A 25,991-nucleotide genomic window follows, 5' to 3' on the forward strand; every position below is an offset into this window, starting at 1 on the left:
ATTATATGGCTCACAGAGCATAAAATATGATGTGACCCTATATAATAAAAATTTTGCTGAACCCTGTTCTAAGCAACAGTGCTATTTTAGGTTGGTTTGATTCCAAAGCTCCTTCCTCATGCCATGCTGCCTTCCCCCCACACACACACTCTCCTTCATTGCAAGTGAGATAGGGTGAAAGGCAACACAACAAAATGTTAAAAGTGGAAAATTATCTTTGAGAAAACAGCATCTGGCCCCTGACAGACACTCAATGTTTTCTGAGCGAATAAATGTGTACATGAATACCAATGCATAAAGAGGGATTCACGTGGAATCAGAGTTCTTTCAAAGTCCTATGTCAGTCTGTCTCTTGCCATTATCTACAGAGAAGCTGCCACTCAATGAAAAAGCCAACAGTTGCTAAAAGGAGCTTTTGGATTTCTTATTATGAAAGAATGTCCTGGCTTTTGAACTTCTAAAGTCATGAAATAATGGGGAAAGAGTCTTCTCCAATTCAAGTCTGATTTCTGAGAAGGCTCTTCTGATGCTACTGAGTGTGACAAGCTAGCAGGGTCATTGGAATTGAACATGCTTACAACTGAGGCCATGATATAGGAACTTCTGGTACACTAACTTGTCTCTATAGACCTGTGTCACTAGCCACATGTGGCTCTATTCATATTCAAATGATATAAAGTTAAATAAGATTAATATTTCAGTTCTTTGGTCATACTCGCCTCATTTCAAGTGTTCAATAACCACACACAGCTAGTGGCTTCTGTTTTGGACAGCTCAGAACAGATCATGTCCATCATCATTAAAAGTTCTATTGAACAACGGGATGATTCTCTTAAGGTAATTGGTGATACGGTGTGGGATTGAACATTTTTGTCCTGAGTCGTCTGTGGGAATTGTTATGCTAAGCTTCTCATCCCATTATTTTCCATAACAACACATCTCTAAATTTAGAAATCATTGGGAGACATTTGTCTCCCAAACTCCTGCTTTCCAAATTTTAGGAACTGATGTATATCTCTCTTTATGCTTGAGATCCAAAAATTAAGCATGCCTCCTTGTCTCACAGTAGAAACACAACGACTGGTTTTTCATAGCATATAATTCTTATTATGTAATTAAGATAGATCAAGCTCTGTGGATGCACATTGGTAATCATTTCTTCCCCTTCTCTACTTCTCTGTGATGTGTTTAAAGCCTTGTGGGCTATAAATCAAGTAATTATTGAATGTGTACTGGCTTGCAACCTTACTTACAACACTGTTCTCTACTCCCAGGGCCTTTTATCCAAGCCTCTGAGAGTATTTTACATCTCTGTACTCAATAGAACATCTCATTCTCCTGGATGGGTGACAGGGATTAAATCTGCTCACAGATGGAGAGACCAAGGAAAAGAGAATTACAAGGTCACTATGTGACATTGACCATTCTAAGAACTGAATCCACTAAACCAACAATAACTGACCCAGTGCTAATAGTGATGATTTGACCTTTGAAGAACATTCCTCATCCAAAACTTCTTTACAGGCATTTTTATTTCTGGAACCATTTTCTACATGTGGAAAAGAGCAACTTTTTTCCTTCTTTTAGTAACTGTAAAAGTAGTGAATGTGCTTTTTTTTTTTTTTTTTTTTTTTATTTTTTTTTTTTTTTAGTTAGCAAGTATAAAGGAGAAAGAGAAATCCAGAAGCCAATTGCTAATCAACTTTTTTCATTCAAGAAATATTTAGTAAATGCTTAGTACATGCCACATACCATTTTACTTGAAGACAACTTTCCACTTCATCTCTTGGTGCTTTATATAAATAAATAGAAGTCTGGGAGATAGCAGGGCATAGTAGAAAGAGCATGATCATTAGCATCAAACCGTCTGTGTCCAAATCCTGGCTTTGACACTGACCATGTGAAGCTGGGCAAGTCACTTAAACTCTCTGAGTTCCATTTTCTCATATGTAAAATCAGTATATTAATAGCAGCTCTGCAGTTTTTCTAAGAATTCTAATAATCTCTGCTCTGTTGGAGAGTATCTAGGTTGTTTGGGACACAAGCCCATGAGTCTCAACCAGGTTTTTGCTCTGCACCAATCAGAAGCAACAAATGAGCAGGAATATATATATATTTTTGAATCATAAAAAGAATGTTGGAGCAGGGAATAAGGGGATATGGGCCACTGGGATAGTGGCCAAGTTTTTCCAAGATTCAGGGAGGGAAGACAGATTTTTTCCCTGGGCCAAGCTTGCAAATCCCCAAGTGTGTCACCAACTACAAAGCGCTCCATGTTAACACACCATTCAGAGTGAGAATTGTTAGGTTCTCAAGCAAAGTTGTAGACTCAACACAGAAGGGGATGTATGCAGGGCAAGTAGGGCTGTGTAATCTTAAATTATAGTGAGTTAAATGGGAGCCTTTGAGAAATGATTAGGTTTATCCATAGTATTTGCAGGTCTCTCTTGCCAGCTCACATACTTCTGCCACAATGGGAATGAAGGAATCATGGAACCTTCCATACAGCCTTGCCAATTCTTTTTTTTAGTAGGAAGCTGATTATTCAGTTTGGAAATTAACCCAGATTCCTTGTTTCTCTTTCTGCCTACTTTCCTCCACTGTTTTCTGATCTGTTCACTTATTAGAAGCTCTGCCAGAGGGTAGAAAGGAACATGTTCAGGAAGCATTGAGTCAATGTTTCATTGTTTTCTGGTTATACAGATAAAAGTTATTTGGAAGACTATACTCTTAAGACTGTCCTTTACTCCTGATTATGCAAATGACAGATCAATCAAAGCCTTGGTAGAATTATCTTGTTTTCTATACCAATACTCCATTCTTTAGAACTGGGCACTCAAGAGCTACCATCTCCTTTTCCCCTCATTACCATGGACAAATTAAAATCTGGGTGTACCAAAAATCTCCCAGAGGTTTTATATTTATTTTTGGCTCCACACATTGATCCAAAACTAGTTTAGAAAAAAAAAAAAGTGAATTTCATCTTTGAACTGATGAGAGCAATTTACCACATATTGAATAAGTTAGTTTCCAGTGTATAATAGCGTCAACAATTGATAGAGTTTAGTTTCCTGCCTTATAATCTGATTTTACGAAAAGTATAGTTGTTCAGAAAAATTTTAAGAACATAATTTTCTAACCATCTTGCCATCATGCAATATTTACTGTTACTGCAGAGAATTTTTTCCCCCTTAGCCCCAGCTTGAGATCATTTTATGCCCTAAAGCACATCACAGTATGCCCTGGAGCATATCTTGGGAATCAGAAGTGAATCTTTAAATCACCTAATTTCACATCTCAGCAGCTATGGTTTGGTCAATATCTGTGCAAAGTACACACTGAGGCAGAGGTTAAAAACACAAAGACAAAACCTCAAACTGAGTGGAATAAAAAAGAACTTGTCTTCAGGTAGAAACAGTGTATTTCTGTTGATTTTTATCTTTCATAATACCCCTTTTGAAAAAGATTAGCACCTCAACATCCACAAAACAACATCCTCCTCCCACCAAAGTATTTTTAAAATAATTAGGCACTGTCTTTATTACATGTGAGTTGTCAAATAGGAGAGATATGCCTCTGGAGTCTGCTTCTAGGTGATATATCACTTCTGATCTTTATTTGTTCAATTTGAAGATTATTGCTTTTCATATTGCCTGTGAGCCCTTGGAAGCTAAAAATGAGATCCAGCTATCAAGACCTAGGCAAGCTATCTATTCAGAATGCTTTAGAAAGGCCCAGGTATCCAGATCCAACTATGGCCATAAATATACTTTTATTTTATTTTCAAAATTATAAAAGACTATACATAGACATTGGAGCCTGGCAAAAACTGCTGTATGACCTTCATCAATTTAATTAGGCCCAGCTTTTTGTTCTGGAAAATGGATTTAAAAATATCTACTTCATAGGATGGTTGTAAAGTCCAATGCAGTTCTCATTTGTAAGCTTCCCAGAGTATTACCTGTCACAGAAGAGACATTCAAATAATCACTCTTTATAAGCAAACTTGAAGTTACTTGGATATCTTCTTATTATATTACAGAAAGGAAAAACCTGTTTGGAAACAGAAATGCCTCCTGAGGAATATTGGTTTTTCTGAAGTGTCCAAAGAAGTTTCGGGGGGAACACAGTTGCTTTGTTTCGTTTTGGTTTAGTTTCGTTTGCAGTCTTGCTGTATACCACACACGAGGATAGGCATTTGGTATTTATTTCTCTCTGGGCTACAGTAGTAGGGACTAACGCCCTATTATTCATACTATCCCCAAATCAATGGCCCAAGTAAATACTGACAATTTCACACCTGTCAGTAATAGGTTCAGGAGTACCCAATTCTGGTCAAAGAGAGCGGCACAAGACATTGTGACAGGACACTTGCTAACAAATTGCCCCACCATGTGCTAATTTCTCTCCTCCCTCAGACTTGGTCATCCTGGGACATAATGCTCAGAGCTACAGCAGCTATCTTAACCAGCATGAGGGAGAAATGAAAGCCAGGGATGGTAGAGGGCATCTCCTGACAACATCATGGAGTTGCTGAAATAACCAACCTTAGAGTCTACCTTGCTCATGGGTATCTTATATATGAAATAATCATGTCCTTGTATAAGCCAGTTTGGAGCACTTAGATTCAACAAAATAAAACACCATTCTAACTAAAAGGAGGAGCCACAAACTGGTCCTCTTGATTCTACTCTTCCCCTCATGTCTGTTCTCACACAGCAATCAGTGACCTTTTAACTCGTATCTTACTATCCTCTGCCTCAGAATTACCTGATGGCCTCCTATAACCCATGGAATAAAATCCAAACTCAGTACCAAGGCTTACACCCTTCATGAGTGAATCTGTAGGAGCCTCCAGGACAATGGACAACAGGATCCTGTATGACCTGACTTCTTTCCACTTCTCCACTTTTACTATCCTTCTTACCCTCTCTAGCTCTGCTACAGACACAGTGGCCTTTTTTCTGTTCCTTTAGCAGCTCTTTCTCACCTCCAGGTCCACAATCTTACAGTTCTCTCAGCCCGGAATGCTCTTCTCCCGACCCTTATTTCATCCCATCCTCAGATCAAAGTTACCTTCTCAGAGAGGCCTTCATCATCCTATCAAAAAAACTGCTTGCATTCTTAACTAAACCTAGCTCTTCACTCCATCATAATACATTGTTTTCTTCATAAATTCTGTCACTATCTGAAATTATATTATTTGTCTTCCACAATACAATGAAAAGTCCATGGGAACAGAGAGCCCATCTGCCTTGCCTTCTCTTGCATCTCTAAGGCCATGTATATGGTATCATATAGCAGACATTCAGTAAGTATCTGTTGAATGAATGAAAAGCAGAATTATTATTGTAGGGATGGGAGTAACTAAGCCTAGGATGAACAGACAATACAGAACGAAGAATTAAAGGAAAGAGGGAAAAATATTCAAAGGAAATCTTTATAGGGTCATTAAAATGAAAAAATACAAAAAGCAACATGTAATACAAAACAAATGGCTCTAAATACCAACAGCCAGAGGTCTAGCTCTGAGGAAGAAAATAATACATGGATGCTGCCTTAGTATGACAATAAATCAGAAATGAAGAGGAAGGCATGGAACCCAGATCCCAAGAAGAAGTAAGCCCCACTGACCCAGAAAGTCAAAAAGACCTGAGATCTAAATTGGAAGACCCCCTCAGAAGTAAATTTAGTTGTAGTTGTTTAAAACAAAAAGTTTGGAATTGCATATTCCCTCCCTTCTTTCTGGGGAAAAAATATGAAAAATTGGAAAGAGATATGAGCTCTGTCTCTAGGAAACTGCTAAAAATTTAGAGAAGTATGAAAACATAGGAGGGGCCCAACCTTTTAAAAGTACCTCTTTAAATAGTATTAGGATGACATGCTCTTTGGAATACACAAAGAAAAAGTTGGTGAATCAGGAAAATGAATGGATATACAAGGAAAGAGGTGGAGTTATGTGAAATTTAAAAAGCTTTCTTTTCTATTCACACAACCATGAGGTTGAAATCATGTCTCCCAAAGCTTAGAAATTAGTTTATAATAGTGGGAAAAAAAAGTATCAGCTACAACAACAAATTAAAAGATGCTTAAAGGGAAGAACAAGACATGAACACTTTGTAACATATATTTAAATATGTATAAAGAAGGTGTCAATGAAGAGGTAAATTTAAAAGCTTTAAAACAGAGATTTCCATCCACTTAAGCAATCAGAAAGAGAAAGGAAAAGAAGTAGAATTCTCATGGATTTCAAATAATATGAAAAAAGTAAAGTTGGTTTAAAGAAATTCATAATGGGGGCACCTGGGTGGCTCAGTAAGCTAAATGTCTGCCTTTGGCTCAGGCCGTTATCCCAGGGTTCTAGGATTGAGCCCTGCCTTGTTGGGTTCCCTGCTTAGCGAGGATTCTATCTTCCTCTCTCTGCCCCTCCCCCCTGTTTCTTCTCTCTCTGTCTCTCTCTCAAATAACTAAATTAAAAATTCAAAAGAAAAAGAAAAGAAATTCATAATAGTCTTTTTGAACAGTTGGGCCCTAACCAGAGCTTATGAGCTATGACTTTATTTTTACATAAAAGTCTACCATTAAGTCAAGGACAGCAGTGTGATTATAAACAGATGAAGGAAAAAATATATTAACAGTAGTCTTCAAAACCAAACAAACAAAAACTTAGAAAAATAATGTTTACCTGGCAGACATATGAAGAGTGGAAAATAATAAAACCATTTGTACTGACCAAAGACCCTTAACTCAATCACTTGGAGCAGGACTCCTGGTTACCCTGGTTATCCATCGGACTGAGACTGAGTTATAAAAGAAGGGTAAGGAAAGCATTGCCGCAGGTTGTACAGTCTCGAAAATTCTAATCTCTTTCTATTACATAAAACGCTTGAAGTTATTTTCACTAAAATAGTAGTTAATAGCTAACATTTTTTTAGTAGTTACTGACTACTAGATATTGTTCTAAGCATTTTATACATGGGATCTTATCTCTCATAACAATCCTGCAAACTAGGCTCTCCTCCATTTTATGAGCATGAAATGTACTCATCTCTGACTTCTCAGCGTCTGGAAAATGATAGCCCCCAAAATACCTATTGAAAAGATAAACTGGGGAATGTGTGAAAAGGATCAGAAGGCAAAAAAGAAAGGAGGGAGAGAGAGTGACAAAGCAAAAGAGGGAAGAAAAAAAGAAGGGAGGGGAGAAGGAGAGGAATAATGAGTAATAGCAAAAATCGAACAACCTTAAGACAAACCAAAATACGACAAACAGTAGAGGAAGACAAAGGCCTGAGAAGATCTTCAGAAAAATAACAAAATGACACCACGAATAATTGCATAAAATGCACAGGAAATCTCAAGTGGCCATAAAAACATCTAGCAAGCCATACAGGACGTAAAAACAAGTCTAACCACTTGGTGCCATGCTGCATGCATCTTGAGCACAGTTAAACAAGAGAAGTAATTCAGCCTACCAGAGAAAATGGAAATTCTTCCCTTCGAGGTAAATAAAATGCAAAAGAGAGAGGGAGAGAGAGAGAGAGAGAGAGAGAGAAGGGAGAAAGGGAGAATAGGAAGAAGAGAAGAAGGACAAGAGGAAGAAAGACAAACATCCTCATTATAGTTATACTGACTCCTGGGACCTGGATTTTCCACAGTATGAAATTCTGCTTTGAAGGAAGTGCCAAAAATAAAGGCACAATTCAACATCCTGAAGCATGCTTTTCTCTACTATAGAAACTTGTATGAAAATTAACAAGAAATATAGTCTACCGCACGATGCTTGTTCTGGAAGAAAAGATCATCATTTTTATCAGGACTTTAGTCTAATGAAACAACTCTTTATTGCAAGAGCAGGAAGGCTGAATTTCAGGGTCTGCCCCAGTGGTAAGTAGAAAGTACAGAGTTACATAAGCTCCCGATTTGTGCAAAAAGGTACAGAAGAGTAGCCTGGGAGAGACTAGAGAATCATACCTCTGAGAACTTGGTAATGCGTTGAAAAAGACCATTTAGGTTTTTTTTTTAATTGTTGTTGTTGTTGTAGTTTTTAAGATTCTACTGATTCATTTTAGAGAAAGAGAGAGAGTGCAATCATGGGGAGAAGCAGAGGAAGAGAGAATCAGAATCAGACTCCGTGCTGGACATGGAGCCTGACATGGGGCTCAATCCCACGACCGTGAGATCACAACCTGAGCTGAAATTGAGAGTCAGATGCTTAACCGACTGAGCCACCCAGGCACCCAAAAAGACAGTTTTTAAGACCACAAGGAAAGAAAATATTTAGAGTAGTACAGAGACTACAAAATACACTCAGAAGGTTGTTAGGGCATAGTGATGCTGACCATTCCATGCACTGGCTTGCAGCTAAAATTGGCCTTAGTACCATACAGTAGGGAAAAAGATCACCTTACCTTTGAGATGTCTGTTGTCTAGTACCATTTCTGCCACCAACAAGTTGGGCAACTTACATAAGCTCTCTAGGATTCAGTTTTCTTTGTATGAGGCAAAAATTATATTGGTTGATCAGAGAGATTGCTTCCAATTCAGTAAGCAATTCTATGGGGGCCTCCAGTAAGAACTGAAACAGGAACCACTGCAAGGAGGAACATGAAGCAGCAAATATGGCAAGTCTTCATTAAATTTTTTTAAAAAGTAAACCACTGTTGGAAGAAGATGGACAACTTCAATCTAAGAATCTCTGCATTACATAGTAGTCTTTTGCAAAAGTGACAAGTGGTGAATTTCCCATGGTCGTTATTTTGAGTGCCTGTGAATTTTAAGGTTTTTTTTTTATAAGATTTATTTATTTATTTATTCGGAGAGAGCGAGAGAGAGGCAGAGACACAGGCAGAGGGAGAAGCAGGCTCCATGCAGGAAGCTCCACGTGGGACTCGATCCCGGGTCTCCAGGATCACAACCCGGGCTGCAGGTGGCGCTAAACCGCTGCGCCACTGGGGCTGCCCGAATTTTAAGTTTTTAATGATTTTAAGAATTATTCTCCGACCCCTGGGATCATTCTCCCTCAACCTGCCTCTGTCTCGAATTGTTCTGAATCTTTTTTTCAGTGCCCGTAGTTCCACTTCATCTTCAAAATTACCCATAAAAGGTATGCTATTTACTTTGCACTTTAAAAATTGTCACTCTATTTATTTTTGAAAACTATGTATTCATCTTTCAACAAATATCTTTTGAACCCCTACCATGTGATCAACGAAAGGAGCTAGGAATACAATGATGAAAACAGAAGGCATAATAATTTTGGACATAGGGACTTTATGGTCTGATAGGAACAACACACTAACGACTAACACTAACAAGAGGGGCAGGCATGAATGCTCTCATTTTTAAAATATCAGTCATGGATACATAATTAAATTTTAAGTTAGAGCAAAGAGTTAAGGGCAAGGATTATTTTGTTCGTCCTTGATCCCATTAGAGTACCAAGCTACAGAGATTTTCTAGAGTAAGTGTTCAATAAACACTTTATTATTTTGTTGTTAAAGACCACTGTGTCATAACTGCCTTTGTGCTAGGCGTAGCAGCTGAGTCTTTCACCCACTGTTCCCAATTAAACATTTGTTGAATGGCTATTATGTGCCAAGCATTGTGCAAGGTCCAGGTGGTCCTGGCTGTCAAGGAGAGCGGTCTGGATGAGACAGGCATGTATACACATAATTATTATCGCATTTAAGATACACCAGAGTACTATGGGAGCAAAGAAGCATGACCAACTTCATTTGGGGAAGTAACTATAATTTTATATTATAATAGGATCTTTAAAGTGTGAAAGTTTTGCAGGCAGAGAAAAGTGGGAAAGGCCACTCTAGGTCACAAGAACATCATGTACCAAAGTACAGAGGCATAAAAAAGCAGATGGGTTTGGAGATTAGCAAAGCATTAAGTATGGATAGAATTGAGGTTGGGTGGGAATTGAGTGATGAGAGATGAGGCCGCAGCTGAACCGAGAAGAGCTTTGTATGCCAAAGTAATGAACCGAGATATTATTCTATGGAGATCAGAGAACAAATGGAACATTTTAAGAATGGAAGAATTGTGATTGGGTGCTTTTATTTATTTGGGAGTGACAATGTGGAGACTGGTATATGTAAGGATAACTTGTAGAAAGATTGTAGAAAGGCTGTTGAGGAGGGGCGCCTGTGTGGCTCAGTGAGTTAAACATCCAACTCTTGATTTTGGCTCAGGTCATGATCTCAGGGCCATGAGATCAAACCCCCTTCAGGCTCCATGCTGGGCATGTAGCCTGCTTAAGATTCTTTCACTCCCTCTACCTCTGTCCCACCCCTCCCCCTCTCTCCCTCTCTTAAAAGAAAAAAAAATAAATCTGGCTAGGAAACAGTTCCTGACTGAAAATTATAAAGGCCCAGCGAGGCTGGAGGGTGGATTGGAGATGTGTCTCCAACAGGTTTGACAAGATATGCCGAGTCAGTGGATGGGAAATACAGAGAGGGAGGTAAACAAGTCTGTATTGTGTCTAAGTTGGGAGACCCATGGGAGCAGTGACTTCATAAAATAGGAGGAAAGGCAAATTCTGAGTAAAAAGGCTACTACTGTAGATTTAAATCCTGCCTGGTGTACTCATTGTTCTGTAATTTGGGTAAGGTACTTCACTTTCCTGAGCCACACTGGTGTCATCTACAAAATGGAAAAATACTATCTACTTCATGGGATTTGTCATGAGGTGAAATGGGAGTAAAACATATGAAAACATCTACCTTACTGCCTAGACAGAGAAGGTGCTTGATAAATATTTGTCAAATGAGGAAAACTGACAGAAATAGAATAAATAGCAGAGACTAGGATCTAAAACTAGGCTTTGTTGTGTGACTTTAAGCATGTTACCTAACCTCCTTGACTCACATGGGAAATAGGGAAAACTTATCCTATCTCCCTGGCTTGTTGGAAAGATTGAATTGGAAACTTTATGCAGAGCCTGACCTAGTAGTCACTGGAACATAATTGGTATTGAATAAATGTGCATTGAATAAAAATACAAATTAGCTCAACTGTTGTAGGTACATCTTTTTTAAGGAGGTAGAAAACTACTTCAGGTTCCTAAATACTATGTTCAGACACATACCCACAAAAGAGAACATTGACTCTATTTCACATTAGAATTTAAAATTGTAAGATACCATTGTTTGAAAAGTTAACTTGCTTAGAAAAGGTTATTTTTCAATAATGTCAACAAAAGACATGCCTCTCTAATCTATTTGTATTATATAAAAATTAGAAACTACCTTCATATCTTATTAAAAACAAACAAAAAAAAAACCCCAGCTAAATCTTTGTGCAGCGTGTAGATGACCTGCATAAATTTGCTCCACAGAAGTGATACTGAGAAAAATTGAAAATCATTATTTTTTAATTTTTAATTTTAAATTACCCAAGTATGACCAGCATTACTTCATTTTTTATTTGTTTGGATGCCTTTGATGGTTTGTTTGGATTTTGTTCCTGCTTGGATAAATGCAGTTCACTTTGTATATCGTGGCTGTGACAGCTAGATGATCCCCAATATACCTTCTTCTCCACTTTCTTTTAATAGATGAACTCACCTCTCCAACCTCCAACCTTCTTCCTCCACCCCAGTTTTTAGAAACATGGCCTCCCAATTACAGACTACATTTCCCAGCATATCCAGAAGTTAAATAAGTTCATGTGCTAAACTTCCGGGTAATGGAAGAGGAGTGAAATCGATATGTTTCATTTCTGGGTCATCTCCTTAAATACTTGCCCTGTACTTTCCCCTGTGCCTTCTCTGTGGGCTGTAGCACAGGTTCAGTAACACCGAAGAGCATGACATCAGGGAATGGTAACACAGAAGAAAGGAAGGAACTTGCGTCCTTTTATGACCTAGAGGAGTTAATCTACTTCACCACCTGGACCGGCGGGACTGTAATGTGAGAAATACATTTCTATCTACGTAAGCCACGACATTGGTTTTTTTTTTTAAATTGTTATTATTATAGCATCTCAATCACTACTCCAGGTATTGCAGGGTTTTACCTTATTTTTCAAGAAAAAAAATGATTTCAACTGTGAAAATTGCCTGTAGGACTTCTGGAACAAACAGATTTTTAAAGACGAAAGTCTGATGTGTCATCAGGCTGAACTCTGAATATTCATTACCACTCCAAGGTTATTACCAAGGGCTTTCCATTGCTCCTTATTTGATAATGGTATTCTGAGTTCTAATGGAGAATGCTTAATTGTCACCTTGGTCGGTTTTGATCTTATGCTGTTGTTTGCAATGAAGTAACATTTTTCCATTTCTTTTACCACTCCTGCCAGTGAGTAGTATTTGAATAAACTAAAGACCTTTCAATTAGTCTTAACCACAAATTAGATTAAAAACGGGGGGTCTCAAAAGAGAATGTCTAAAAAAAAATGGCTCACTAAGTTTTAACCTTGAAATAACAGGGTCATTTTGTATACCATAGCCACTGACTTCCATTAAGACTTTTTTTTTTTTTTTTTACTAATGGGTAGTCAATATTGGAAATACAATTCTATTATATTGTTTTGCCACTATTGTAGCAAATGAGGTAAAATATGATTCAAAATTCTAGTTTTGCATAACTTTAGCATAAGGTATTTGCATCAGTATTTCTATTACTAGTGTAATGAATAGCTACAAGATGTCTTGTTTGTCAGAAAAAAAAGTCAATTAAAAAGATAGGTAAGAAAAGAATTTTAGCATCGGGTGATGGTGGAATATAGCATAATATAAACAGAACATAACAAAGTTATCGTATATGGCCACCTACACAACTTAATTCCATCCCACATAGAATTGTCTTGGATCAACTGATTTGGAATACAATTGCACGACTGATATTTCAGTCACTTTCAATAATTCTGAACTTCAGAAAAGCCAAATCAGTTTCTTCCCCTCACCTTCCAAGTAACCAGTGACAGCTGTTGTAGCGGAAAGAACTCTTGGCTAAGAATCAGGAAACTTCATTGCTAGGCTTGGCTTTCCCACTTGGGAAGTGTGAATTTGGGCAGGTCATTTAACCTTTGTGCAGGGTGACTATGAATTTCAGAATAGGATCATCTATAAGAAGTATTTTGGAAAATAAAAAGCTTTATACAAATATGCAGTAGTGTATTTATGTGTTTAACATCATCAGTAGTAGAAAGCCACCTATTAATGTATTTGTCCATATGTATATATGAACACACATATATGGGTATATGCATGTGTATATATAAAGATACTCATACACATACACACATATTAACTAAATTAAAAACTTCCACTATTTAGGATTTATGTCCTGGCTGGTTCTAAAATAAATCAAGGCAGTTATAGATTAACACACAATGCCAAGGTGCAATAAAGAGCTTTAAAAAAAGACAAAGTCCATGTAGATGACATTTAAGATGTATTTTTTTGTGTGGAGCCCCTTTGTTCTTCATTGATGGTTAAAAGCAAAGCAGATAAGGGGACTTCTGTTTTAGAACAACAGGTTACCAATAATTTATTGAACACCTGTGAATTCCCCCACCCCAAATTAAAGTTAGAATCTTAAAAATGACCTACATCTAATCATTAGGTTTCACCCATATCCTATTCTTCTGTCTCCCCTCTCTGGGTGATGAAGTTAATAGGTCACCTCTGCCAGAGTTTTCAGGAAGTAACATCTGAGAAGTATCAAGTTCCCATAGTGAATACAAGGCACACATTAGCCTTGTACCCTAAAGTCAGTAGGACTATTATTATAACAGTCTTTTGAACTTTTCTCCTTCTGATCATCTAAGATTAAGGAGCAGAATGACAACCATGAGAATAACTAATCTTCCTCTTGCCTGATGACATACCACCTGATAGTTGTTGAGGACCCAATAATCTCCTCTCCTAAAATAATTTTAAGTGAGCTATATTCCTTTTACATAAACATAGATGAATTAGGAATGAATTTCATTGTGAGGCAGAGGGTAATACAAACACCTTTGATTTGTGAGCTCAGACAATGTCATTCTATTTTGAAACCATCCATTAATTCCCTTTGATCTTTATTTCAAAATGACCAAGAATAAAGCATTGAGTTTTATGGTCTCAGTCTTCAGTGTGAACAACAAATATATTAGACTGTATTTTTATTGGACAGGTTAGCATTGATGGTCATCTCTCTCAAATTGAAACTCACAGATTAATCACTGGGTTAATAGGACTAACCAAAAAAAAATGGCATTTGAGGTTTTTCCCCATCTCCCCTACTCCTAGTAAAATGTAACATGTAAAATAGTTTAGAAATCTCTGCATAGGTGGCATGGAGACAGAGAGCAAGGGCTGATCCTTGACTACCATTCTGTACTTTATTCTACTGCTGTGGTTTGTTTGCCTCATCACTTCGCCAAAGCAATCACTCCAGGAGCATCTCTAGGCATTAAAAAATGCTCACAACTAGGACATAAGTCTTTCAGAAGTTGGAATTTCTTCTCCAGACTAGTATTTCTATTTTCCGATTCTCATGAAAAACAGTTCCTAAGAAAGAATTTTGCAGCAATAGACTGGAAGCTTGCCACCTTAGAACCTTAATGCACCTTTCTTGTAAAGGAAACCTCCAAAAGCAGTGTCTCATGAAGTCTCATAGCGTACTTGCCAAAGAGGTGGCAAAAAGCACTGGTCGCATTTTATAAATGGAGGCCTGAGTGCCAACCCAGCCTCTCTCCGTGCAGAGAGAACAAGAGGAAGCAGTGACAGTCCCATATTCTACTCATTTCTTGAATGTGCATTTGTGAGCTCACATGTCCATGGCAGACTCCTTAAGCCGATGCAGAATAAACAAGTAGAATACATTGGGAATGCTGGTCCTCGTGATTAGAATTTAATCTGTCTCATGAAGCAACTGCAAAGACACAAAATATATGCAAGTAAACATAGTCTAATTGATTCAGGACTCACCTGACCCCTCTTGTCCTCTTGGAGCTGTAAATACCTGCCCAGATTGGCAAAAGTCCCCTAGAACAGAGACAGTGGAGAGAGATATAAAGCCCCAAACCTTTAGTCTTTATATGCACCCCCCTCTCTGTTCAAACATTCTCTTCCCTCTGATTGGCTTCTGGTTTTCTCACTGCTCCTTGCCTTTGAAAAAATGTTCTCCACTCAGCAGCATGCAGAGTTAATGTCTCCAACTCCCCCAAAGCATCTACGCACGTCCTGGGCATGTATGTGTGTTTCCAGTGACCCAAAGTGACAGTCAGCGGGAAGGAGCTTCTTGTGACTCCTTTTCCTGGAGACTTGTTTCTTCCTTGCATGGCTTGTCTTGGCTCTTCTAAAAGGCTAAGGGAGGTTATCTACTCTCTTCACCCACAGGTTACAAACCATAATGTGGCTCCGTTTTAGAAGGATGGCCTGCATGACTAGTACATCACTGCCAGAAAGAAAACTCAGGTTCTATATTTGAACCCCTACTCTGTCTTCCAAATCAAGCAAACCTCTAAAAATTAGATGAGCCCATTATTGCCTTTCTATTTGACATCTTCCTACCTAGGTTAAAGATATTTCTTTTCTTAATCTGATCCCCCCCCCTTTTTTTTTCTTGTTAAAGTTTTCTTTATAAAGTTTCTTCTGACACAGGTGAAGCTATAGGTTGTTTTCTGAAAAGAAGAAAAGAAAAATTCTTTAATCCCTAGCTTCCCATACCATATTACAGTATGAATGTATGTGATTTTCAAGGAATTATAACTAGAATAATTTTGCTTGTCATTTCATCTTCATTTCTTGATTTACAAATGGACATTCAGGTCAAATTTTGCCATAATTACACAAGGGAGTTTCCAAGCCTTTTGGGCTTTCACTATTCTGGGGTGAAATATTATTATACCTGTTATTGAGTTAAAGTGAAAGAGAAGCTTAAGAATCATTCATCTCAGGGCACCTGGGTGGCTTAGTTGGTTAAGCATCTGATTCTCAATTTCAGGTCAAGTCATGATGTCAGGGTTTTGAGAACAAGCAACCTGGGTTTGATTGGGCTCCACATTGAGCATGGAGCCTGCTGCTTAAGACTCTCTCTCTGCTCCTCCATTCTCTCTCTTTCTCTTAAAAAAAAAAAAAATCATTCCGTTATGCATAGACTTTGCTATTATAATGATATTTGCTGAAATGGCAGATATCCAATATACCATTTTTGAATTTCATCATGACCAGTTTTGATGACCAGAATGTGATAGCATGATTACCTACATGCAACTTGAATTTTACAGCCCTGGCCTACACAGACACTGGAAGAATATCTTTTGAAAATCATGTTCAATTGAATTTAACTGGTTTCTACCAAATAGATAAATGTCAGCTTTCACTACAGTCTTTTTATTCCAGTGAAATTCAATTAGTAATGAGATTTAACATTTTCAACAATAAGTTTAATCTAAGTTTAATCTTTTGAAGTCTTGAAACAGACTAATGTACTCCTTCTTCCAAATTTCTCTGGGATGGAGGTGTACTGAATGTCCTCTCAGAATTCTCAATCATTGAGTTATTTTTGATTCAGAACATTTGCACTGGTTGCCCTTGGGAAGACATGCCATATTATCACATTACCTTTGGAATCTCTTTAAACTGTGACCCACATTCTTAGTAAGGCAACTAGATATGAACACCTTCTTTTCCACTGATTTTTTTTTTAAGGACATTTCCCTTGAGTAACTGGTCACCTTGCATGGTCTCAATTCATTGAGCTGAGTACATGTGATACATATTCCTATGAACTGCAGGGACTTTTTGTTTTGCTTAACTTGGAAGCACCAAGAACTTTAATATTGCCCCACATACTTGAGTTGTAACGTTCACAATATTGTCCTAGGGAATTTCATTCCTCAGTATTTCTCATACTTTCTTCATACCCTGCACACCAATTGCACATATGTGTGTGCAGTCATATATCCAGTTAAAAATTTAAGTTTTAGGTGAAGTCCCACCAATGTAACTCACAATTCAGGTCTTTTGATAAAATATATTTTTCATTACACTCTTAAAATTTATTATTGCTCTCTGTGGATACAGATCAGGGTATGCTATCTTTCACAATAATCTTTTTCACATGATCCATCTGAAAAAATCTTGTGAAGTCATTCATTGTCTCCTTATCGTCATCTCCCCTCCCCAGGTGCCCAAGCCAGTCTTCAGAAGTATGTTTAACTAACACAGACTTCTGTCTTCTCCCCAGATATCTTCATTTTAATTAAGAATTAATCTTAATGAATTTCTAAGTGGCATGTTTCCAGATACCTTTAAAAGGGGGTGGGGGAAATTGGGGTGGAAATACAGTCAGTGCTTTGAAAGGAGGATAGAGAAAAGTGGCAAAATGCATACCTTGCAATTTTAATGAGCAAACTTGTACCAACTAATCACTGTATTTCCATATATTATTTCTGATATTTACCCTGAAGAGTGGGTATTATTATTATTAATCCCATGTTTACAAATAAGGAAGCTGAAGCTCCCAGTTGTTTTGTGATTTGCCCAGGGTTACATAGCACTGAAATGGCTGAGCCAGGATTCAAACCAGCTCTTTGGATGCCCATGCCCACCAGCCTGTGGCTGCACATTTTACTAGACTATCAGAAAGCTTTGAGAAAGGGTAAGTGAGAGCTCAAAATCTTCAAATATCAGCTCCAAGTAATTTGGAATTTATACATGAAAAGATGTTCAGACCAGAAGACACATATGGAGAATCTAAAAATGCACCTCCTCCCATCTCTTTAAACTGAAGATAGGTACAAAACAGAAAACATGGGCTTAAAGGGCATAAAGCACTGGGTCAAATTCTGTTTCTGCCTGTTTTTATACTGGTTCTTATCTTGGGTAAAATTAGTTGCTTGGAGCCAGGTTCTTCCATATGACAATGAACATGACAGTATCTACTCCATTGGTCTATTGTAAGGATGAAATAAAAATAACTTAGATGAAAGTCTCAGGGTTGAGTGTCTTGCTCCTAGTAGGACCTCAATAAATGGTCCTTCCCAAGAACCATTCTCTCATCCTTCCTTGAAAGGAAAGTATGGTCCTCTTTTCATCCATTGTCACAATTTATTTATAACCTTTAAATAGTTACAAAGGAAAATGTTTTTCAGGTCTATGGCAACATATTCTTAAATGATCACTGGACAGTAGCTACACTTCCATGGCTAAAAGTATAAACTCTAAATCCTGTCGGTTTAAATCCTGGGTCTATTCTTACAGTTGTATAGCTTAGCATATCTGTGCAATACTTCTGGGCCTCAGTTTCCTTATCTGTAAAATAGGAATAATAATAGCACCTGGTGAGATTTCATAAGATTTAAATTCATTAATATGAGTAAAGTGATTAGTACAGTGACTGACAAGTAAGTGCTTTATAAATGCTGGCTATTATTATTAACCAAGCAAATAACAGAGCTCAAAAAAATAAATATAACGTGCTCAAAGTATCTCTTACTTGGAGGCTGAGGGTCTCAGGTGAATTTACCAGGATCTCGAGATAGGAGGACTCCTTATCAATCCTAAGACTTTCTTTAGATGTCCTCTAGCTTAGGTTGAAGAGAGCATGTTGGCAATCTAACCAGAACTAAGTAAGCCTAGGGGTTGGCCTTTTCTTAGGAATAGCCTTCACACTCTGAGGAGGAACATAGGAAGCTCTCCATCAGGAGCACACTAGATCCTGACTCCCATTATTTGGGATCTGATGGTTGGTACTCAAAAAACTAGAAAGGTACAATGAGGTCTCTTCTTCTTCAATTCCCAGGCAGGGAGATACTGCTCAAAGGCAAAACACTGTTCCAAGGAACAGAAGATATGTGAAGAGGTAGGACTCCTTTCTAATGCTTGTATGTGAGATCTACCAGAGGGGTTCATATCAGTATTGCCCACCATATAAAAGGAAGACTCTGTATCATTCTGATTGTAGGGGGCTGAATAATAGTGCATAACTATGTAAGTCCTAATGCCCAGAACCTGTAAATGTTACCTTATTTGGAAAAAAGCTTCTTGCAGATATGACCAAATTGTGGCTCTTGAGATGGGGAGATTATCTGGCTCTTCTGGCTGGGCCTTAAAAGTAATCAGGAGGATCCTTAAGAGATATGAGAAGGAGGCAGAGGAAGATCTGACACACAGAGAAGAGGAGACTATGTGACCGAGGAGGCAGAGACTGAAGGGACACAGCCACCAGAAGTTGGAAGGGGCAAGGGATGGACTTTCCCCGAAAACCTCTGAAGGGCAGCTCTGCCAATACCTTGGTTTCTGTTCAGCAAAAATAATTTTGGACTTTTGGCCTCCAGAACTGTGAGAAAATACACTTCTACTGTTTTAAGCCACCAGGTTGTGGTGATTTGTTTTCAGCAGCCACAGGACACTAATACAGCGGTTATGACTATGGCTTCTCTTCTCACAGGCCTGCATTAGCCAAACCTAAGTGGGAAAAAGGAAGTGAAGGAAGAGGAAGAAGAATGAAAAAACAGAGGTAAACAGGAGATAAAAGGTTGAACAGGAGAAGGAAAAGGAGAAGAAAGAAGAATCAGAAAAAAAAAAGTGTAAGAGAAATAATTCATTGAATGGCATTGGTCACGTGTGAACACTATTGGGGAGAAGTCCCTAAACTCCACTCTTACCTACGCGGTGGACATTAAGACTATGCCTTAGGCTTGAGCCACAAGAATTTTGTCTTTAAAACATCTTCATGATTCATCCAGTGGTTATATGCAGCTCACTAAAGTTTTTCTCATCAAGGTTACCAATGACATCCCTTCAGGCAAAAGAGAGTAACCTCTTAGTCATCAAGCTCTTTAACCTGACTTGCCAACATTAAACATCCATCAAGATCTTGCTCATAACCCACTTCTTCCATAAAATTTCCCTTGATCTTTGTTTTTATTTTCTGATTTCCTATTACACTCACAGGAAATATGGCTTTTATTTCTGCCTCTCTGCAAAAAGGCCAGGGAGGCTGCTAAGCATCCTACAATGCATGGCACAACTCCCTACAACAAAGAATTAGGATATTTTTATACCTCCTCCAGCACTTTGCACAGGACTGGTGTGGACTGGAGTCCCATGGTGACTACCTAGTATTCTGTTCAATAATACAGATGGTCTTATCTCCTTCATCTTCTACCTATTTATCATATTGTACAATGATGATTGATACTGAGAATCATGTCCCTGAGGCATGCTAGATCTAAATCATAAAAAATTAATTGACAAAATTCATTCGTTGTCTTGCTGGTTAAAAAAATCGACTCATACATTTTAGAAAGATCTCCAACTGGAAGAGTTGAGGCCAGAAAGCATTACTCATTCAACCTAATTTAACTCCAAAATGCAATTAACAACAACTCCTCAAGTCCCAAATACTCACAGTATCTGAAGATTTACTTATTACCGGGAGAGTTACAGGTTTATCCTAAAATAGACCTGAGGGTACCAGCTTTCTGATATTTATTTCCCAATAGATGGCAACTCTTAGTATAAAAGTAAGTTTATTTTAAAATTGATTATATGTCCTGGCTTAAAATTTCCCAAAGGAGAGTCTGTATTTGGGAGACTGTTTATATTTTTCATATTGCTTGTTTGCATCCAGTGTAACTGAAATTCAAGTTCAGTTCAGCAAATCATCCCACAGTAAGTGATCAGATAACTGTCCACGTGCAAACTATTATGTACACACATGGCTGAAGAATCCAGTCAAGGACATACAACTGTTTGTGAGTATCCCTCATGATTTCACATTTTAATGTTTATTATTTTTGTTTTTTTAAGCATAAAAAGACCTAAGACAGTGTAGCATTCCCATCATGTAAGAGCAGTTTATAAAAAACACATTACACAATTAAGAATCACGAACACACAGAGAATGGAAATAAATAAAACAAGTGAACTAATTAACAGACTTCTAAAACAGAAAACCAAAACTTAAAATATTGTACATCTTAGTGAAATAACAGCTGCTCTTATTAAAGACCATATTCCATTAGTACGGTATTTTGTAATTTATTGCCTTTCCCACCTTGGAAAAATTATGTTACAGTTATATGGCCCTGTATTAACATTTTTTTGGCCTTTTATAAGTAACTGCTTTGAAACTGGACATTTAGCTATCCATTAAGTCAGTTGCATGAGAAGAGCTTTCATTTTTTTTCCTCTGGCTCTTTAGAATGCTTCAAAAGAATGATTCAGGGAAATCATAAAAGGATGAATTCAAAATGATAAAATGATGAAATTATAAAATGTAAATGTACCCTTCCACACAGGGCCACTCTGCTACCTGTGTATCAATAGCATCATACAGTCACATTACCTGTATATAACACAGATTTCTATTTTTATGACATTCATTAGTCCAGAATAATGACCAAGGTCAAAAATCCCACACACAAGAAGCCAGGAGGCTTTTATGTAGAGAGAAGGGTCCTTGATGAGGCTGGTATTACCGCGCTTCTTTTCTCCACTTGCCAAAGAGAAATCCTATGGGTTGTCCTGTTTATGAATGGTAAAATGCCTAGTATATTACCAGCACTTTCTGAAACTCTTAAACTTCACTGTCTTCCTGAGAGAACTCTGCCCTGAAGGGAAAAATAGTTTTCTTCACCCAGAGCCTTTTTCCTTGTATTAGTATTAATATCCCATGAGAATATTAGCTCTGGAGGAAAGAATTTGGTGGCAAAATTCCATATTTGCTCATGAAATCCACCCCCAACTTCCACTCACACATTTTAACAGGACAGTCAGAAGAAAAGCTCCCATTCCTACCGTCCTTTCTTCATGCTTCCCTTCCCTTCAGTTGCTGACACCCACTCAGGGTTTCTTTTCTGTTGATTTTCTTTTTTTGTTGTTCTTCCTGCTGAACCAAAAGCCACTTTTACTAGCAGAGGCTCTTTTTTAGAGTATACCTTGTGTTTATTAGGGTAGAAAAATATTTAAGTTAAAAAAAAAATGACTTCCTCGGCCCTGGCTAGAGTTTGAAGGGAGAACATGGTGTGTGTCCCATCCTAGCCAGGCTCTAACCCCTCTTGCCTGCCTCTCGTAGGTTGCAGGAAGTGTGCATCAAAGCCTTATGCATCAAATCTCAGTCAGATTTAAGCATTATACTGAGGCTCACAGCAGTTGCCTATCCTTCCTCTCCCACAAATGCTATTTAAAAGAATTGCTGAGGGATCCCTGGGTGGCGCAGTGGTCTAGCGCCTGCCTTTGGCCCAGGGCGCGATCCTGGAGACCCGGGATCGAATCCCACGTGGGGCTCCCGGTGCATGGAGCCTGCTTTTCCCTCTGCCTATGTCTCTGCCTCTCTCTCTCTCTCTCTGTGTGACTACCATAAATAAATAAAAATTTAAAAAAATATTGCTGAAAGAAACTTCTTGGTGCTACCAAATCTTTAAAATGATTTTTAAATAGCTATTTGCATATATGGCTGAGTGACAAAGTGCATGAACTCTGGAGCCCCTCTCTGCACTCAAATGTGGGCTCCATACTTGACCTTAAGTAAGTTACTCTATCTCTCTGTGCCACAATTTTCTCATTCGAAATAGTCTCAAATGAAAATGGTAATATCAACCTTATAATGTTGTTGTGAGGCTTAAATAAGTTAAAATATGCAAAGTACTTCAGAATAGTGTTGGCATTTGGTACACAGTATGTGTTAGGGATAAAGCATCTATCTTTTTCTCAGACACATATGAAGATTTGAAGACATGCTTGTAGCAATATAGTATTTTGACCTTTGAACAACAGTTGACCTTTGAACAACATGGGGATTTGAGGCTCTGACCTCTCACTTAGTTGAAAATCTGCATGTAACTATTGACTTCCCCCCAATTTAACTACTAATAGTCTACTGTTAACTGTAAGCCTGGTGATATAAACAGTTGATTACATATATATAATGTAGGTGTACATTATATACGTAAATGAACTGGCACTCAGCAAATAGTTGGGTGAATTAATACCATCTAACAGAATAAGTGTATTATCTAAAGCATAATTAGCTTTGTCATTGTTCTATATTTGGCGTGACCCATTGCTGTTAATAAATGGAGACAAGCATGGCAGGGTTCAGGGTAGACTTATATGGATGAAGGAGCTCAGGCCTACATAATAAAGAAACATGCACAAAGAACCACTATGTGCCATGTTCTGAGCTTGGCATTTTTCATGTGCCATTATTTGTAACAGTTCTATTGTGTAGATGTGGCAAATGAGCTCAGAAATGCTAAGTAAATTACCCCAAATCATACAGCTAGTAAGTTAGTGGTAGAAGTAGGACTCTAATCCTACACCACTTTTAAGCAAAAAACAAACAAACAAACAAACAAAAAAAAACCCCAAAAAAACAAAACAAAAAAAAACATAACATGGGAAGAGGACAAAGATGGGTAATGCAAGGAAAGTGATTTTTTTTTAGAATATATACAGATATTTTTATTTTCTTTCTTTTTTTAATAATAAATTTCTTTTTTATTGGTGTTCAATTTGCCAACATACAGAATAACACCCAGTGCTCATCCCATCAAGTGCCCCCCTCAGTGCCTATTGCCATTCACCCCCACCCCCCGCCCTCCTCCCCTAGTTCGTTTCTCAGAGTTAGGAGTCTTTGTGTTCTGTCAAGGAAAGTGATTTTATGAAAGGGTCATTATTGAATAGATCACTGATAAACAAGGTTTATAATTTAAATTCAGTTTGGTATACCTTAGACTCAGCTTTGAGGTAGATATTCAGACTCCATAGTATCCACTTCTAATCCCATGAAGAAGGTCATTGTACATTTCAATTGTAGACTCAACATAATTGGAGATGGAAAGTCACTTAGAAGACCTTTTAGTCCAACTTTCTCATTTAACAGCTAAGATACTTCAGAGGTGAAATGACAGGCTCAGTGTCATACAGGCAATCAGCAGCATAAGTAATCAGGATTCTTCTGGACTCAACACTCCTCCCCTCACAGCATGCAGAATATCCAACAGAGACACCAGTTTTAAATCCATCCATTTAGATGCATGTAAATTCTAGTGCATTTTAAATATTCCAATTCTTACTTTAGCATCTAATCTAAAAAGAATATTAAGGTGATTCTTAAAATTCTTTGGGAAGATACAATAAATACAAATATTCTCTAGTGGAAAATAGAGTTTGTCTCTAGAAGCTTCTATTTTTATTATTTTTTTTATTTTTTAAAAATATATATTTATTTATTTATTTATTTATTTATTTATTTATTTATTTATTTATTTATGAAGCAGAGGGAGAAGCAGGCTCCATGCAGGGAGCCCAATGTGGGACTTGATCCTGGGACTCCAGGATAATGCCCTGGGCCAAAGGCAGATGCTCAACCGCTGAGCCACCCAGGCGTCCCAGAGCTTCTATTTTTAAAACAAAATTCTGGTACTGCTCTGTGCTGTCAAATGAAAACAAAATTTAAGCATTGTCTGCAGGGGCGGGGCCGGGGGGGGGACAGCCTTTTAAAAAGAAGGTGTTGTTTTTCTTCTTGCAGAGAGGAATTAAAGGGATTTTTTTTTTTTTACTTTTGTTGCTGTTGTTGTGTTATGCTGCATTCATTCAACAAATATTTAGAGTACCAGATGACAATAATTGTAGGAATCCTACCTTCCTTGCAATATTTTGTAGCTCTCATTACAGTGCTGGGTTTTTGATAGTCATTGATTGGTGGTACCTTTTGCTACATTCAGCGTATTACTGAGGTTACATCAGCTACTATGGAGGTAGAAGGAGATGTTCTAGTGGAGTGCAGTTTCTTTGGTATAATATCATCAGTAATGTGAAGTCCAAAGGCTTACCGTTTCTTTCATTGTGCATGTACCAGAAAGTTTATTAGTAGCATTTATTATCTCTTATCATGTTGCCAAGTATGAGGCAGCATGATGGTATGTATACTAAACAAACTGTACCATCTAGCGATATCATAGTACAAACCTATATCATAGAACCTAGCAAGCTTTGTTAATGTGAATTATAAATTATAATTATAATGTGAAAAGCACCTTATCCACTACTTCAGAAGTATTGCATTATTTTTTTTTAAGATTTTATTAGAGAGAGGGGGAGAGAAGGAAGGAAGGAGGGAGAAAGCATGAGCATGAGCAGGGGCAGAGGAAGAGGGAGAAGCAGACCTCCTTTGAACAGGAAGTCTGACACAGGGCTCAATCCCAAGATCCTGAGATCATGACCTGAGCCAAAGGCAGACACTTAAGCAACCATCCAGGTGCCCTGGGAATACTTCATTATAGCAAAGAGAACAGAACAGCTGAAGATGCCAGATCTTGGGAATCTCAAACTCTTCTACCTAAACTGCAAAATGTACCAAACACCATTTTGGTAGAAAGGATTGCAATGGTGATGTGGAAAGGAAGGAAACACTAAAGTAATGATATGGACAAAGAAGGATGGAAGTACACTATTCCAAGTGATTTTTATGGCAGACTCATAGCCCAAGTCAGCAAATAAACTGCCAACTGACAAGAAACGGGCATACGAACTAAGCAAGTTTTTCAGGCCAAATGTCCAGAAATAAAGGAATGCTAGTGGAACTGAATAGACAAGGAAACCACAACAAGCCACAAATTAGCTGGATATCGTCAGACCTATAAGGCCAAGCAAAGGTTTACTTGCCATATTGTATAGAGGGTGAAGCCCCACTTCCTAAAGACGAGACTGAAAAGTCAACAATAGTGGAGCAACTGGTGTTAATTCATCATATGGGTCTATTTCTGTAAAATTCTATGTTGCAAAATCCATTTGGGATTTAAGGGACCAACATCACAATCTCAGGGATTTTGTTCCATATAAACCATCTGGTGGAAAAGTCCTGGTGAACTATGTGGTGATGACAGGAATCTCTATAAAAATCCACAAATATGATGGCCAGCACATACTCAGGCCTCAATAGCACACTTACACAAACACAAGGGAGATGGTGCACACAATGATAACACAGATACTTTACTGATATCCATTATGGGAAAATCAGCACATTTCATGT

General features: G+C 37.9%; 1 long non-coding RNA gene across 1 annotated transcript in view; it reads right to left on the minus strand.

Moving 5' to 3' along the window:
• LOC144320161 (uncharacterized) overlaps nucleotides 1-15,020 on the minus strand; it is a 131,349-nt gene extending 116,329 nt beyond the window's left edge. Inside the window, exon 1 of the long non-coding RNA XR_013385724.1 lies at nucleotides 14,930-15,020. This is a non-coding gene — a long non-coding RNA (uncharacterized LOC144320161). The remainder of the gene's footprint in view (nucleotides 1-14,929) is intronic.
• Nucleotides 15,021-25,991: the final 10,971 nt, after the last annotated feature.

This window comes from Canis aureus, chromosome 9 (assembly GCF_053574225.1).
Source record: "Canis aureus isolate CA01 chromosome 9, VMU_Caureus_v.1.0, whole genome shotgun sequence".
In the NCBI taxonomy this organism is placed as follows: domain Eukaryota; kingdom Metazoa; phylum Chordata; class Mammalia; order Carnivora; family Canidae; genus Canis; species Canis aureus.